Source organism: Leptonychotes weddellii, chromosome 7 (genome assembly GCF_054177405.1).
Source record: "Leptonychotes weddellii isolate Sample4059 chromosome 7, ASM5417740v2, whole genome shotgun sequence".
Lineage (NCBI taxonomy): Eukaryota > Metazoa > Chordata > Mammalia > Carnivora > Phocidae > Leptonychotes > Leptonychotes weddellii.
The window spans coordinates 115,199,568-115,215,310 of record NC_138375.1 but is presented as its reverse complement, the minus strand read 5'-3'; positions in this window follow the sequence as shown (position 1 = coordinate 115,215,310).

The window sequence follows — 15,743 nt, the reverse complement described above, 5'->3', positions numbered from 1 at the left end:
TAGCCACCAGGTCTCAGTACTATTGGCCCAACTCCCCACCTCCTGGAGGTTTGTTTTGAAAACTGTGGTCTGCTAGGAGTCGATAGGTTGAGTGCCCTGTTTAAGGACTGCCACCTCTAGCTTTGGCCTTCAAAAGGAAGTGTAGGGAAGGTGGTTTACCTGCTGAGATGATGGATTGAACCGCTGTGGGGAAGTGGTGATGTCATCAGCCATTTCTGGCCTCCACACTGAAACTGGACTACACTCTCGGTTAGGAAACAAAGGAGGGAGTGAAGCAGATTCGTCATTGCTTAAGCAGCCTGGTATGCGACCTAGAATTCCTGATTCTCTAGCAGTTGGTTGAGGCAGCAGAGGGAAACTTTCTCAGGCATGTGCTGGGCCCCCGCTGAGAAGGGCTGGGAACTGCCAGTCGGTGGAATGGACCCACGCACCTGTGTGCTCTGAGGAGCTCACTGGGAACTGCAGTGATGTCGTGTCTTCCCTGTCTGGCCTTGCTCAAGTCCTCCAGGAAGTTGCCTTTAGGAGAAAACTTGTATCCTGCTTCTGCATGGATAACTGCCAAATGTAGCTTTGATAGAACAGGTACTATTTATTTGATTATTTGAAAGTTTCAGCCACTAAATGGACATTAACATTTAAGATTCCCCTTCCCTTGGCCTCCAAAAAGTGGTTAAGAAAATCAATAGTGAACACATCCATTCTCCAGGGATGTGGAGAGGGCAGACATAAAAGGTTTTCTGAGCTCTTGGAATCCTAGACAGGCTCCCAGGACTCCTTTTTCCTCTAGGAATAGGTTCTTGTTCAGCTGCTAGGAATAAAAAATTCAGTTGGCGGGGCGCCTGGGTGGCTCAGACGTTAAGCGTCTGCCTTCAGCTCAGGTCGTGGTCCCAGGGTCCTGGGATCAAGCCCCGCATCGGGCTCCCTGCTCAGTGGGAAGCCTGCTTCTCCCTCTCCCACTCCCCCTGCTTGTGTTCCTGCTCTTCCTGTCTCTCTCTCTGTCAAATAAATAAAATTAAAAAAAAAAAAATTCAGTTGGCTAGAGCCATTAGCCATTCTTCTGAAGTGTTACCAGATCTATAAGGAGCCTTGGCCTTTCCCTGCTTTCAGGTAGGCATGCCTGGAGTCTAGACTATGTAAGGTCTCCTGCTCTGATCCTTGAAGGGCTGTGGAATGAGATGAACTTCCCATCCTTCTGTCCATGGCCTAATCCAGCCTGAATTTTCCTTTTTGCCATATACTTCATCAGGAGCCAACTCACATCTCCTTTGCCTTAATTTGGGCTCATTTCTTCTTGATTAGTCATCTGGTGATACCATAATTTCTTGGTCATTATTAAGTGGCCATTCCTTAAAATTGTTTTAAAAGGTTATTTGTTCTTCATTTTTTATTAAGTAATATCTTTATGCCCAATGTGGGGCTTGAACTCATGCCCCAAGATCAAGAGTCACATGCTCCACCGACTGAGCCAGTCAGGCACCCCTCTTAAAAAATTATGAGTTGAGCTTCTCAGAAGAAAGATACTTTTATTTTTTTTTAAGTTTTTATTTAAATTCCAGTTAGTTAACATACAGTGTTGTATTAGTTTCAGGTGTACAATACAGTGATTCAATAATTCTTCACATCACCTGGTGCTCATCACGACAAGGCACTCCTTAATCCCCATGGCCTATTTCACCCATTCCCTCACACAGAAGAAAGATACTTTTATTTATTTATTTATTTATTTATTTTTAAAGATTTTATTTATTTATTTGACAGAGAGAGACACAGCGAGAGAGGGAACACAAGCAGGGGGAGTGGGAGAGGGAGAAGCAGGCTTCCTGCTCAGCAGAGAGCTTGATGTGGGGCTCGATCCCAGGACCCCGGGATCACGACCCGAGCCTAAGGCAGAAGCTTAATGACTGAGCCACACAGGCGCCCCAAGAAAGATACTTTTAAATCCAATAAACAAGTACGTAAATAAACAAATATGGTATACCTTAGACTAGGAATCAAATAGGAGAGAGGGTGGGAAAGGTAGCCTCAGAATCCAAATTCAATCTGAGATCTTGCAGTGTGCTACAGGAGCCAGTTCTGGTCTCCATCATTTCTTTCCCCCTTCCCTTCTTCCCTTCTTTCCTCCCTCCCTCCCTCCCTTCCTTCCTTCCTTCCTTTTTCAGCTTTACTGAGATACAATTGACATAGAAAACTGTGTAAGTTTTAGGTGTACAATGTGTTATTTGATACACTTCTGTACTGCAAAATGATTACCACCATAGCTTTAGCTAATATATCACAGCATATATTTACCATTTTTCTTTTTTGTGGTGAGAACATTTGAAATCTACTTGTGGTCTCTGTCATTCTTAATGATAAAAAGCAGGAGCCCGGGCTGACAATGCAGGGAGAGATGCTGGCTTTGGATTCACATGGTTTAGAAGGCACCCCAGACCTCTCTGGAGGTCTTTAAACATCAACAAGCCAATGATGTGAGTTAGTGACTCCAGGATATCAGGATGGGGATCTAACCAAGAGACACTTGTACTTTTTAGTTCAGGGCACATTCCCTTAGTCCATCCGTACAAGGCCACTCTTTTAAATATGTATGCCTGTATTTTCTCCTATTTCTGCTCCTCACTCCTATCCTTCCTCCCTGCAAACAACCATTCTAATCCAAGGTCAAACAACCAATCTAATCTAAGGTCAGTTCCAGGACCCTGACGGGGCCATGCATTTCTGGTGTGAGGACTGGAAAGGGATGAAGTTATGCTGGAACCATTTGAGAAGGATAAGTCAGGTCTCAGTGGATGACGGATGCCTTGTCCTGTGTGAAGCAGTCAGCCCTTTTGTGAATCTCTGGATCTTTCTTGTCACATGGCAGCCATCTCCAAGTTTTAACCTTTGCTCCTCTTTCTGAATGTGAAGCTTATATTATATTTTTTCTGTCACAGGCCCACTTAGTGGTCAATATTTTCCAGACCCTGATGTTTGTTGATGCATACAACTGATTAGTACTTCTGTTCTTTTGCATTGTTTCAAAGCCCACCCCTTTCTCATTCACAACTGCAAACAATAACAGTAATGCCTGTGGTATTCAGTGTGACTCACATCCTTGCACGATTGACTATTATCCAGGCTTCTTCTGAATACTGAAGTGTAGTTCTAAATTCACAAGCATAATCCAGAAATGTATTAACAGTTTGGTTTTGGGGGGGTTGCCTTTCTTCCAGAAATCTGAAAATTCCATTGATTCTTTTCTGAAAAATTGTAAATTATGACTTCTGTCTTCTTCTAGAAGTTCTCCTTGTGTTTATCCTCATTTGACAGCTGAGAAAACATCAGCATGAAAATAACAGCTTTCTCTGTAACTTAAGTGTTTCATTGACCTCCATACACAGTTATTTTAAGAGGATTTAGATATATCTGAATGGCCACTAAGAATTTCTGATGGATTTGAAACCTGACCTGTTTAAAGGAGTTTGTCCTGGACAGTTGAATGCTGGCCTGTCCAGGTGACCTTGAGTAAGGACCTAAGGACCATCAGTTCTTCGTTGTGCAGGTCACAGGATGTTCTCCAAGGGCCAAAGGCAGGATGGCTCAGGGCCAGATGTCCACCATTTGTGGCCAAGCCAGTCAGAGCGGCTGCCTTGTGAATATGAGCCCAACCACTTCACCTGTGTCCTGGGACAACAGCATTAAGAGAAAAGATGTTTCTCTGCCATCTCCAAGACAAAGTGAGGGAGTAAAGTACTTGGGCCCCTTGCCTTGGCCTCAGGCAGGTCTATCTGAACCAGCCCCAACGATTCCTGTGTATTGTCACCATGTCTGACTCCCCGGTTCCCGTGGAGCTTGTACACTAGCCATGGTGTTCCCACAAACTGCATCCACCCAAGTATAAAGTGCCCAGGGAATGTAGCCCTGCTTGATCAAATTAAGTAGACACAGATCCCATGAGGATATTTCTGGGCTCAATTGACACCCTCCTCTTTCATGTACCGACCAGGAGTGATGTTGCAAGTGAAACCTGCTAGAAGTAAGAATTGGGGAATGTTTGTTGGCAGGGCCACCTCCTACAGTTGTACCCTGAAGAAGACTCCAAATGAGGGGGTGAGTGGGGGCTGAAACCCAGCCTGAGCTCTACGTTGCCAAGCCTAGCATTTTACTCTGGGGCAGTTTTCTCCAAGGGGGGAAGAGGTGTCTTTTCTAATGCACTTAAGGACACCTATGGGCGAGACGTTGTCTAAAGAGATTGCCATACAGGTCCAAAATTGGTCACATAGGCTGCTCATGGCAGCAGTGTTTTGGGTGGTGGGAAGTCAGAGGCACTGGGGGTGCCCATTACTGGAGTACTCTGCAGCAGTCAGGAAGGATGGACTGGATGTGCACATAGCAATGTGGATAGGTCTTACAAAATGTGGAGTGGAAACAGTAAGACCCGGAGTGAGACCTGTAACACAATGCCATTGTGTAAATTAAAATACATGCAGAGCAGACAATAACACATCCACATGAACACATAGAAGCCAAAAAATATGAGTAAATGGATTAGAATGGTTGTTTGCAGGGAGGAAGGATAGGAGTGAGGAGCAGAAATAGGAGAAAATACAGGCATCCATATTTAAGAGTGGCCTTGTATGGACCGACGAAGGGAATGTGATCTGAACTAAAAAATGCAATTAATTTAACACTCAACACCTGAGGCCTAATAAGTTTTTAAAAAAAGGTGCTCTAGACCTTGCCATTTGAGGCTTTCCTCAACCCAGCTGTTGACCAGCAGCATCGCTAGATCAACATGATCACAGCTTTTTAATACTCTCACCGACAGAGACTTCTATCTGGACTTGAGTGAGTTTCCTTGTAACATGTCTGCCCTTATCAAACTCAGGTTGGTCTGATGTTCTCCTGGTCCTTAAAATCCTTGGAAATTACCTGGCCTTATCTACATTATTTTATTTTCCTGATAGCCATAAACAGAAATGAAAGCATTTACTTCCCTGGAGATTTAATCAAACCATAAAAGCTATGTTAATGAAGAATAGGGACTGCAGAGAAGAGAAGAAAGCCCTCGGTTCTGTTTGGCCTTGTTTCCTATCCATCCTGTAATGACTTTTTGCATTCACTCAAGGCTTGCAGCAGATGGGTCAGATTGGGCCTATGGTCATTGGGACACGGTGTCTAAGTTTCTTTCAAGATACATCTAGAACATTCTAGACCAATGCAATCAACAGTTGTCTGATGGCTAAAAACTTGCACCATTTAACAAGTATATGAGTAAATCCAGGACCATTTTTGAGATATTTCTTAGTCAACTTGGTGCTGCTTAAACCAAAAAAAAGATAATATTCTTCAAAGTAGCATGTGTTCAATAGGTATCTAAGAAGTGTCAGTTAGATTGAATGACCTTTTACTATCGATCCAGGGACACCTCCTGTCCCTGTGGTACCTTACATGTATTAGAGCAGGTGCCTCTTCTTCCCGGCGACACAGCCCCAGAGTCAGGCACAGGCACAGCAAGTGGACTTGGTCTCAGCCCAGTCACCCCCTTGGTTATTAAGGGTATAATTTACACGACTGTAGGATGTGACCCTGCAAACAAATAAGCTCCCCCACCTTTCTCTCCTCCACCAGGTTCCCATGATTTGCCACATTTCTCTGGTTGATGTTGGAAAGGCAGGCTTGATTGACCATCCCATCCCCAAGTAGAGCAACAGTATCTGCCATGCTTCCATGCTCTTCTGCAGCTTTACCCCTGCCTCTGTAAAGGGGGAGTGTGATTCTACTCTTTTTGAGTCTGGGTGAGCTTTGGACTTGCTTGCCACCAACAGAGCACAGCAAAAGCGACAATGTGATTTCTGAGGTTAGGTGATAAAAAGTGATGATCTAGCATCCACCTGCTGACTGGAATGCTTGGAGTTGGAGCCCTAAGGTGCCCTGTAAGAAGTCTATCCTGAGAATACCAAGCTGGGAGGAAGCCGTGCCACATGGTGAGGCTGTGTGTAGGTGCTCTGGTCAGCAGTCCGAGTTTTTGAGTGCTCCAGACTCAGACACTGGACATGTGAGTAAACAAACCTGAGATGCTTCTAGCTCCCAGTTATGAAGTCATCACCAGACTTTGAATCTCCCCAGCTGGGGCCCCAGATAGCTTGGAGCAGAGAGAAGCTATCCCAACTGTGCTCTTTCTGAATTTCTGACACCTCGAATCTGTAAGCACAATAAATTGGTGTTTATGTTTTATGTTACACAGCATATTTGAAACTTCCCCTAAGATAAAGTTTGCCGAAACAAAAGTGGGGGAAACTCACTTGTCTTCTGTCCTATTCTTCCAGGCTGTGGTTCTGTGCTAACAGGTGCTGATGGTTTAAATAGATTGCTCCTCCTGTAAGCATGACCTCTGTGTACTCTTGGAGGCTTCTTGGGACCTGGGACCCTACAGCAATGTGAGATTTCAGGCAGGGAAAAGTACTAAGGGGGAAAGCATATTCTTAGGCAAATGTTTTAGGCACTCCTCAAATCATTATAATTTGGGGTGGCTAGAATTCCCCTTGAAGACAAAATTCTCTTCTCTGACAATACTTAGTCCAGCCCTAGGTACACAAGTGGACATCCATGAATTCCTGGCGAAATGATGGGAGAAATTTTTCAGGATTTACTCATCAGCCTACCCTGAAGATTAGGGATTGTTCAATTTTGAACTTTGAAATGTTTCTGTCCGCAGAAAGACAAGCAAATAGGCTGCACGTTAGTATGCAGATGATGTACTTTGGAAGGTCCTTCTGTCTGCTTGTAGGTTCTCTCCCTTGAAGAAAGACTGTTAACTCATGCTACAGCCTGCCGCTCTCTGCTTGGTTTGGGCTATGTCACTAAGCCCAAAATAGAAAGTTCTTTTACTGCAGAGCAGGGAAAGAGGTTGAAATTTATCAATTCAAATAACAAAGGGTAGCATTATGCTGGCTCTCCTCGGGTGGGGGGTAGGGAAGAGATAATGGCTGCTTCATCAAGGAGAAGGAGTGATCTGACACTGGCAGGGGCTGGGACCAGGAGACAAGCTTCCACTGTGGCGAGTTGGGCTTGTTTCCCATCCTGGCCCCCCTCATTCCCTCCTTCCAACCATGTCACCTCTTTTAGGACGTGGGAAAGCAGCTGAGCTACTGGGGAATCAGTCCCAGAAATGTCACTGAAGTTATTAGACTGGAAACAATGCTCTGAGCCAAACCGCTTCTCTCTTGGCTTTTAGAGGAGTCAGGACCTTGCAACAAAGTTACACAGAAGGGAGATGTATCTTTTCCTTGTCACATGGTCAAAAATTTTTAATGATCCTTAGGGTTGGAAAGAGTTTGCAGAAATTGGCATTCCCAGATATTGCTGGAGGGAGGTAGACTGAGTCAGCCACTTGGAGAACAACCTGACAACACGGATCCATGGTATACCAGAGAATGTGGATCTAGAGGCTCTCTCATTTATAGCTGGTGGGGGTGCAGATTGGTTCCCTAGACAAACTCTTGTACATATACAACAGGGAACATTTACAGTATAATGTTCATAGCAGCAGTGGGAGCAAGAGCTAAATCCTAGAAACAATGTACCTGCCCATCAGTGGGAGAGAGGATGATAAACCGCGGTACGTCTACACAGTGGGGTATTTAATACCAGGCAAAATGACTACAGTGGAATACAACGATATGGATGAATTTTAGCAAAGTAAGTGGAAAAAACAAGTCCCCAAAGATTACGTACAGCTTGATGTCCTTTTTATAAAACTGAAGACAGTTCTAAAAAATTACTCTTTAGGAATATATACAGATACAGCAAAATCATATAAAAAGAAAAGGAAACGAACATACAATTTAGAACAGTTCCCTTGGGTAGAGAGCACAGAAGATGGGGTGGAGAGCTTTATGCTTCAGTATTGGTTATTGTTGAGGCCCTAGCTTTTGTTTTGGGTTGTGGATTGACAGGTACTGAATATGTTATTAAAATTAATGAATTTACTACCTAACTTAACAAAATCAGGCCATCCATACCAATTTTGAGAGTGTCAGAACAAAGGATTATGGTTAATCCAATTCTATATACCTGCCATTAAAAAACAAAACAAAACAAAAACAGGTTATAGAGCCTTTGGCACAGTCGTCTCACTTCCAAGCATTTATCTTAAGGAATAAACAAAGATGCAGAGAAACATTCATGAACAAGACACTTATTGTGATATTTATAAATATAAAAATAGGAAACAGTCTATCAAACTAAGGGATTAGTTACATAAATTGGGTTATACTGATATACCTGAAAACAAAGTAGTCTTTTTTTTTTAAGATTTTATTTATTTATTGACAGAGAGAGAGAGAGAGAGAGAGAGCACAAGCAGGGGGGGAGCGGGAGAGGGAGAAGCAGACTCCCCTCTGAGCAGGGAGCCTGATGTGGGACTTGATCCCAGGACCCTGGGATCATGACCTGAGCCAAAGGCAGATGCTTAACTGACTGAGCCACCCACGTGCCCCAAAAACAAAGTAGTCTTTTAAAAATATTTTCTAGGGGTGCCTGAGTGGTTCAGTCGGTTAAGCACCTGCCTTTGGCTCAGGTCATGATACCGGGGTCCTGGGATCAAGCCCCGAATCGAGCCTTGTGTTGAGCCCCACATCAGGCTCCCTGCTTGGCCAGGAGTCTGCTTCTCTCTCTGACCCTCCCCCATCTCGTGCTCTGTCTCTCTCTCTCAAATAAATAAATTCTTTAAAAATAAAAATAAAAAAATAAAAATATTTTCTAAGTATTTAACAATATGGGGAAAAGGTCATGATACATCAGTTGAATAAAACAAATTACAGAACAGACATACAGTGTGAACTTAGTTTTATATATATATATTCCTCATTTCTGGATGTTGTGATTGTTTCTTCCTCAAACTTGTCAGTAGTTCACAAATTTTCTGCAGTGATCATTAATTTTTTTACAACCAGAAATAATTTTATTATGAAAATAGTTAATAATAATAGCTAATGTAGATGGAGTACTTGTTATGTGCTAAGAGCATTACATGGATTCATTTATTTAAAGCTTGAAATAAACTTATGGGGATGGTACTATTATGATCCCCATCCTACAGATGAAAATACTGATGGTTAGGTGGTTCCACAACTTTGCATGAGAACACAGAGGCCATAAAAAGTGGTGCCTTGAGCCAGGCTTCTAGGAGGCTCTTCAAAGGGTGTGCTGATGGTAGGGTCTTGGCCTCCCTGGTACAGGATGGCTGCACCAGAGAGAATGATCTCCCTATGAGCAGTATTGGGAATTGAACAGTTTGATGTGGAACCTGCAACCTAAACAGGTTGAGGCCTCCAAGGGGTGTCTGAGCCTGAGTCCACACAAGGCAGCCAACCATCAAACATGGGTGTGTGTAGGGGGGCACACGTGGGGAGCCAGGTAGCCCAGTCCTTAAGGGTTTCTGATGAGCCCCTGTGGCAGATCCCAGTAAGTGCAGCCTGGATTGTAGAACAAAGATTTTACTCAGGACTCTGACTAACTCTGGTTCTCACCAGCCACTGTAGGATGGCCTCTAGAGCCTTCAGTGGAGAGGTGCTCTAGGGTTAGGACAGAGCCAGGGCTCAGCTGCGGTCTCTTCTCATCACTCATGCTTTAAATATAAGCTCTGATGTGATCAAGGCGCCAGAGATAAAATGCCTTTCTCAAGCTAAGCAGGCAGGATCTGTATCCCATTTGGACAAGACAGTGGAAAATAGACTCAGGGGGAAAATATCCCTTGGCCTCAACACTTACATGCGGGAGTTGAAGAATCTGATACCTTAACATTGTAGAATAAACAAATGGAGGCATAATTTCCTATGTTTTCTTCAAAACATCTAGAATAGATACGATTTAAGTGGGTGTGATTTTAACAGCTAGTTCTTCTCTTCTCAGCTGAAGAATTCTGGATTATCCTTCAAGATGTAGCTCAAGCATCAGCTTCTGTAGAAATACTTCCCAAGCCGCCCCAAGCAACAAGGCCGTTCCTCTTCTATACATGTTTAATAAATGATTTATCTGTCGGAATGTCTGTCTTCCCCTGCTGGAGCATAAGCTCAGTGGGCTGTGTTTTATGCACCTCTGGGTTTTCCCCGCTTTTCCTCCACTACTTCCCATCACCTCTCCCCCATGCCCATCCCTATGCCTGCCATGTGGCAAGTGCCAATTAAATGTTGCTTTCGGAACAGTCAGCTATAACATTTGGGGTATGGTCTCCTAGAATTCTCAGAGCTGGGACTCAACCCCCTTTTTGCGTCTATGATACTTGAGAGAATCTGATGAAAGCTAAGAACCTTTTCCCCAGAAAAAACACGTACAAAAGAAAACTCCCGATTGTATGGCAGTAAAAGTCCCCTCGCCCGCCCCCCCCAACACATATAAAAGTGAGTGCATGTAGAACTGGGGAAATCTGAATATGGGTTGTATCCGTATCAATGGCCAGTTGTGATACTGTATTATAGTACTGCAAGATGTTACCATTGGGAAACCGGGATCTCTCTGTATTATTTCTTACACCTGCATATGAATCTAAAATTGTCTCAAGGAGTGCAGTGGCTCCTGGGTGGCTCAGTTGGTTAAAAGACTGCCTTCAGCTCCGGTCATCATCCCAGGATCCTGGGATCCCTGCTGAGTCTCCCTCTCCTTCTGCCACTCTTCTCCACTCGTGCTGCTCTCTCTCAAATAAATAAATAAAATCTTAAAAAAAAATGGTCTCAATAAAAATTTCAATAAAAAAGAAAATTCCTTTGGGAGTTGATGGATTCCCCCTGAATCCTAGGTTGAGAGCTCCCCAGTATGTATAGTCCAATTGCTACATGGATGACCTAGAGTGTGGGGCTTGAACGGGTCCTGAATGACAAGTAGTGCTCATATAGATACAACTGGCTGCCTGGGGAGCAAGACATGTTGCGCAAAGAGGTGAAAGTAGGAACGGAGGTGTATAGCACTTCTCTGAGACAGTAAGAGGGCCACCTGAGCTGAGGGTAAAACCTTTTAATGAGAGGGAAGGAAGGAGAAAAGACCATATTGAAATGCTTTGTGACGAGGCCATGTGAGAAGGCCACATGAAGGTGAGACTACTCTTCACAGGAAAGTGGGTAATATTAATATTCCAGGGCATAGAGGAATATTTAACAGAACTATTAGCTGCATGTTGTTTGGGGCCTGTGCTTCCCCTAAGAGGTGCCTAGTCATGTTTACTCAGATATTCTGAAATTTTCTTTTCACAATTATGAGCAACATATTTTCATTACAGAAGACTCAAGTATATAAAAAGAAAAAAATAAAAATCCCATTCACCAGAAGCAACTGCTATTAATACTTCATTGTGTACATTTCTAAAGTCTCTCATGGGGGCACCTGGGTGGCTCAGTCTGTTAAGCATCTGCTTTCGGTTCAGGCCATGATCCCAGGGTCCCAGGATCGAGCCCCGCGTCAGGCTCCCTGCTCAGCGGGGAGTGCTTCTCCTTCTCTCTCTGCCCCTCTCCCTGCTCTCTCTCTCTCAAATAAGTAAATAAAATCTTTATTAAAGTCTCTCATAAACATCTATTTATAATATTTATTTAGTAAAATTAGGGTTTTACATCCTGTTTTATAAGGTAATTTTGTCACTGAATACTATATTGTGCGTAATGTTCCATGTCAATAAACGTACTTCTCTGATAAGATTTTTAATACCTGCATAGTTAGTGACAGTTTTCTTAAGGCTTATCCAGCCCTCTGGAGTGATAAACTTTGCCTTTTGTTTAAGATTATTTTTTTCCCCTGTAACGGAGAGAAATATTTCCTCTGTAAGTGAGAATGGTATCTAGATGTCATGGACATTACCAAGGGACATGGTTATTTCTCTTTTTTTCTTTAGTCAAACTGCAGTAGCTGGGTGAAAGAGCTTTATTATATTTGTGGCAAAGTTCCTGGCTACAAAATTTTGACCACATCTATAAAATTCTAATTTCAGGTGAAAGGGCAATGTAAGTTGAATTTTTCTGAAAATTGCAAAAGAGAAAAACGGATGGATACCAACGAGTTGCAAGTATCACTGTGTATCCTGCGTACGAAATCTTCTGGTAGTTGGGCAGGTCCAATCGGCCAGAGCATGGCAGGTTTCTCATGGGCATAGCCACTAAAATGTTGACTAAGTAGGTCTTTATTTTGGAGCTTCTGGGGTATAGAAGGCCTTGGTGCAAAGCGCATGCCATCAGATATGGCACCCTTTACAGAGAAAAGATTCTGGTACAACAGGAACATAAGGCTGACCAACTGTATTAATTCTTGGATTTATTCCTCATTATCTTTTTCTCTACACAACAGGTCTTCTGAATGTTTCCATGATGTCAAGGGAAGAGAGGGGATGTTCTTTTTGTTTCATCTCTACCCTCTTTTCTTGAATCCTTCCCCCCCCACCCCACCCATCTTCACTTCATCTAATGGCTTTGTATCTATATCATTTTTTTGATATCATGATGTTCTCTTTCCAAGGACCACTATGTATTTCACGGCAGGCGTTGTGGTGCTCCAAGTAGCATTAGAGGATATTTAGAATCAGAGACCACTTAGAAGTAATAAGAATAAGAATACCTAGGGGCCCTTCAGTGACTCAGCCAGTTAAGCATCTGACTCTTGATTTCGGCTCAGGGTCAGGAGATGGAGCTCCGCCTCAGGCTCTGTGCAGCCTGCTTGAGATTCTTCCTCTTCCTCTGCCCCACCGCCCCCCCTCCCTCCCTCTAAAAAAGAAGAAGAAGAAGAAGAAGATCTAACACTTTAATACTTACTGGACATTTATTATATGCTGTGTTGTGTTTTACATTTATAATTTCACTTAATTCTCAGAAGAACCCTATTATTTGGCAATTACAATTATCCCCACTTTATCAATGAGAAAACTGAAACTCAGAGTTTAGGTAACTTCCAAACTTCATGCAAAACCAGAATTCAAACCAGGTCCATCTGACTCCAGAGCCATTTCTTACCTATATGGCTCTACTTTCTGTCTCAGTAAGCTTAAAAGTCAGGGAACTGGAAGGAACAACAACAAAATAAACCTAATGTAAGGCCAAGAGAATTGCTGACAAAAAGATATATCTTTCCTTCTCGATGTTTAATGTCAATTTTTATACTTTGGCTAAGATATCTATTATAAAGCTATTTGCTGAAGGTCATTTTCCTCCTACCCCGCCCTCATCATCAGATGATTTTTATTTATAGCTATGTTTAAACATCATAGGTAACACTTAGACTTGCTGTATACTGAATTTTCCATCTGAGCAAAGATTCTTTCTCAAAGCATATTTGCTTTATTCACTCTCTGGTTTTTGCCAAGAAATTAAAAGGACTTTTTTTTTTCTTTTCTTTTAACTTTTTGTTTCAAGTATTCCTGAGCTCTAGAATTTAGACAGTCAGGTCCAATTAGTCAAGACCAGATTAATCAAACTGAAGTTTTAGATCCATGGCTAGCTTGAGTCCCGCAAAGTAGAAAACATTCTAGATTATTTTTAAAGGAAAAGACATTCTGATTTAGTTCTGTATTGTTTGTAATCACATATGCTTTACTTCACAGCTTGAATGCTAATAAGAGCTTCCTAGAATTCATTCCTTAAGAAGTTAAGTCATGGCATCTAATTATTTGGCAGGGTGTTTTAAGTATATATAATTATATCTTCTCTCCATTTTGTGGTGGTGAGCCAAGTAATCTGCATCAAGAGAAAATAAATAATACGTACATTAGGGCTACCAACTAGGAGCTCACATCACTTTGGAAAAAACCCACTCATTTATAATCTTAACACATAGTAGGTGCTCAATACTTTTTTTTAGGGTAGATAAAACCCATGAGGTTTTTATTTTGTTTGCTTTGTTTTTTTAACCACATGACTTCTGACAATATAGCATTTTCTAAATTTCCTTTTGAAAGGAATTTGTTTCTCATTGGAATTATGGTCCATGGAAACTACTTTGTAAAATGCTGCTGCAGATGCTTAAAATTTTGATGTCCTCAGGACACATTTGCACCCATTCAGGACCTCTGAAACATGAATGAATGCAGCCCTTAGGGTGCCCAATACTTTTTAATGAACCAAACTAATCTCACCCCCACCTTTCTAAACAGGATAACTCAGGCAAAGGGAAATCATATTGACCCTATTCCATATTTCAGTCCTTGGAGTTCAGTTGTGTGAGTGTGCCTGAGACCCTGCACGTGGGACTATAAAGTTTCAAATCCTGATCACTACCTTGGAAGTCCCTTCTCTTTTCTGAGTGCTCCTCTGCTTCTTGCCCTATGAGACAGGACCAGTTCTCACACAGTACAGGGCAACAGTGAAGAGTAAGACCTAAGATGACAGCACACTAAGCATGGCTTTATAATCATGAGCACTAAGCGATGATTTTTTCCTCATACATTCTGCATGATCTTAACTCTTACTCCTCTATTATTTGGGGATGATAACTGCAAAACATGGTCAGAATTTGGGCTAAAATAACTTTTTTTTTTCAAGTCTGGTAAATTATGTTACAAGTCTTTGGGGAGGTAGATCTGAGACACTTTCCTCTGGGCACGCTGCTGGGAGGTAGAACGGAAAGCAGAATTGTCATTTTCAGTCTGGGAAGGCTGACCCTTCTTTCTCCCAAGCGTGCGATCGAGCACATAATTGGCGCTTTACAGAAACAAATACTTCTGTGAATGCAGGGACATGGGGATGTGAAAACATTTCACAAACCCCAAAGAGATTCATAGCCAGACCGAGATCTGATCCTAAGGTATCTGAGCTTTCTTTAAAACGCGGGTTGTAGCCGCTTCTGACACCTCAGGTCGTCGTCCCTCTAGAAAGTAGGCCAGAGAGAATAGGGGTTGGGGCGGGGGGGGGAGGTGTTGTTCTCACTCCCACAAGGAACCCGAGGGGTAAGAAGGCGCACACCTGGGTGGGAAGGCAACAACGGGCGAGGCTGCGTGGGGCGTGTGGAAGCCAGGCGCGCGGTCTGAGGCTCCGAGAGAAGCCCAAGCCTCGGCCGCAGGCATCGCGCCCAACAGGACACCTTAGGCCCGAGGACAGGTGTGTGCGGGGGGGGGGGGGGGAGGGGGGGAGTCAGGTGCACCGCGCGGCACTCCCAGGGCAGACACACCCTCCTCCGCCCACGAGTGACCTAATTACAAGGTGCCTGCCGCGCCCAGAGGCGGAGGTGGTCACTCCAACCAGGCTACCACTCGGCGCCCGTTCCTGCCCCCAAAGATTTGGGTATCCCATACAATTCCAGCGCACCACGAGGTCACAACTCTAGTTTCTGTGACCTGGACGCAAACGCGGGGTGAACCGCAGAGCCGGCTCACCTTAGGGAAAAAGTCTCCGGTAGCTAGGTTCTCCGCCCACACCCTCCAACCCCGGGACTGCGTCTGCGCCACGCCGCCGCCCGCGCCGCGCAGGACGTTGTGCTCTGGAATTAACTCGGTTCTCTGCCGGAGGCGCCGCACTTGCGGTGCCTCGGTCTTCCCTTCCCCCCCACCCCCGACCCCTCCCTTCTGGACGACCACGCCCTAAAAGCGAAGGTGCCTCAGTTACCAGCCGGCTACATTGCGCCTGCGCCTTGGCCTCTGGTTACCGCCCCCCTAGTCGGCCCTGGCGGCGGAGCAGGGTTGGCTCTGCAGTTGCGCAGCTCCTGTCCCGGCCCTTCTACCCCGCCGCCTCCTGACGCCGGGCGTGATGTCACCACGCCGGCGGCCGCCATTACAGAGAGCCGAGCTCCGGGACTAGATC